Here is a 2,563-nt window from a genome sequence, read left to right on the forward strand (position 1 = left end):
CGGGAGGACCTTGAGACACCCCCTCCTCCGCACCCCACCTCCGCCTTCCCGCAGGCTCCTCCCGCCCCCAGTTGCATCACGCGGGGCGGGGGATGGGGGTTGGAATTGCAAAGGCCGTCCGGCCAGCCTGGCGCGCCCGGCCCGGAGCTGCTTCTCATTACCGCGAGGGGCCAGTCGCGCTGGGAGCCGGCGGCGGCCGGGCCGGGGTGGAGACCGAGGGAGTGAAGCCCTGGAACCAGGTTAGGCGACCTTCCCGGGCCGGCGTGTGACTTTAAGTGGGGGAGGTGGGGGGCATGCATCTCCACCCACCCCCCCACCGGAAACCATTCACACCTTCCCACCACCCACGGATCTAGCAGAACCAGGGCCCATCTGTAGCTTTAGAGGCCTCAAATTCAAGCCCACGGAGACACCAATGGACAGATTTTTTTTTTTTTTTTGTAACTCACCTCACCGTTTTCCCGATGAAAACATAATTTTAAAGGTAATGGCGTATTGGGCTTGCTGAGACAGAACGTACTAGGAACTCAGGCCTTTAAAAAAAAAATCATGAACTTACCCTCATAGTCCGCTTAAGTTGATCTTTAAATGAATGTAGAACTGGTTGGCCTGCCAGTCGAATTGAATTCCACTCACCCAGGCTGACTGGACTCTGACATGGCCGATAGAGGAAGAAACACCAGAACACTTTCACCATATTTAGCAGTTTTACTGCATCAGGGTACACACACGAGCCTGGGAGAAGGCAGTGCCTTCATCAACTTTGCGAGTGTGCAAAGTAATCCCGCACAACGCTCATTAGGAAGCAGCCCGGAGCCCGGCTGGAGGGATAATGAGGCTGGCACGGATGTTAACATACGGTGTCCTTGGAAAAAGCTAGGAATGCGTCAGTATCTCAGAGCTGCAATGTCCAAGAATCACAAGTAATAATTTGAGAATCCCAAAGATGTTTGTTTACATTGGCTATTATTGTAAAATAGTCAAAGTATAACATCATGAACCAAAATAGTGTCAAAACAAAATCTGTTCCACTGTGGCACGTATGTGACAGAAACACATGCACGCAAAGTACATCAAAAGGTTCGAACTGTGGGGACTCAGGATGAAATCATTTCCAGACTTAATAGCAGAGGAGAGGTGGGGACTCCACTGCTGTTCGCAAAGAAGTCTCAGGCAGCATTTGCTGGGCAGGCCCTGAGCAGATTTCTCTGCTGGTCAGGAAACCATCACCTCCATCCTCCCACCTGAGGTGGCTGGATTTTCGGTAGGTGATATCTACCCTAGCGCCACCAACTTTTCCTCCCTCAAGAGCAGCTGTAGTGCAGGCACATGTTTGTAGTTGTTGTCCAGGACCAGACCGGCTGGTCCACCAGCTGAGGAATTAATCATTAATTGAAGAAAAATATACTGTTTCCCCATTATTAAGCTTTACTTTTTCTCCAGTTCTGCCCTCCTTTTCCTTCTTAAAGGCCAAAGAGATGCAGATTGAGATAAAGTAAAAGACACTTAAAAATAGAATGCTTTTTCAGACTTCCTAGTTTATTGTATTCTAGAAAAATGATTTTCAAAACACACAACTAATTTACTGTAGTCTTCCCTTAAGTTAGAATTATGTGTGAATTCACTGAAAAGGATTTGAGTAAATAACTGCAAACCGTTTTTTATTTAGACCTCAGGAATGAGTTCTTAAAAGATTTCTAGAAAGAAAAATTTTTAAAAAGTTGAGGGCGGGGACACAACCTGAAGCTGCCTCCAGTACTAGTGCTGAGAAGATTCCCATCCTGGTACCTGATAGATTTTTTTTTAAACAGTGTGAAGATATTGACCATGGCTAGGGCCACCTACCTGTACAGAACTTTAAAAATACAGCAGGCGCTGAAATGTGACACCAGAAATCATGATGTGTGCATAGCTAGTCACCTTCCTTTGCCACCGACACTGCGGAGCGGACCAGCAGCCTCTCAAGGGTAGTGTATGTAAATACAGCTTCAATATGCAAATACTCCTAATGATTTCCGATTAATAGCTTTATTATAATAGCCCTTCCCAGTGCTAGAGAAGGAACCCAGGAAGGGTCCCGCGCGTCTCGGAGCTCCTTAGCGATCAGCACGGTTATCCAGTAAGTACTCATTTCACAGAGTTGACAATACTGCCTTCTACGTTGCTCCGGGTTGCACGATCCCACACTTAAACCTGTCGTTGAAATGCGCGCGCGTGGGTGTTTTGGGGTTTGTTTTTACAAAGCTTTTCCTGATCTTAAGAGGCCGATCTCAATCTACAAACATCAGTTGTCTATGGCAAACTTATTTGCGTTTTCCCTTTTTTCGGAAATGCTTTCTATAACGTCTTGATGACTTTCCGGGAGGCGCGGGGAACCGTGGTGGCTTTCCCCCTCTGCCGTGCAGATCCCGTCGCGGGTGCTGTGATCTTAGTGATGCTGAAAGCTAGAGGTGTAGCAGCCTCCGTCGGGGGGCACCTTTAGGGGGAGGGTCCCGCCTAGTGATCGGGATTGGAATTGGGGTGCACGCTTACGTTCCCGGGGTGTCCCCGCCCCCACCGCGTC

This window comes from Bison bison, unplaced genomic scaffold (genome assembly GCF_000754665.1).
Source record: "Bison bison bison isolate TAMUID 2011002044 unplaced genomic scaffold, Bison_UMD1.0 scf7180017864307, whole genome shotgun sequence".
Taxonomy (NCBI): domain Eukaryota; kingdom Metazoa; phylum Chordata; class Mammalia; order Artiodactyla; family Bovidae; genus Bison; species Bison bison.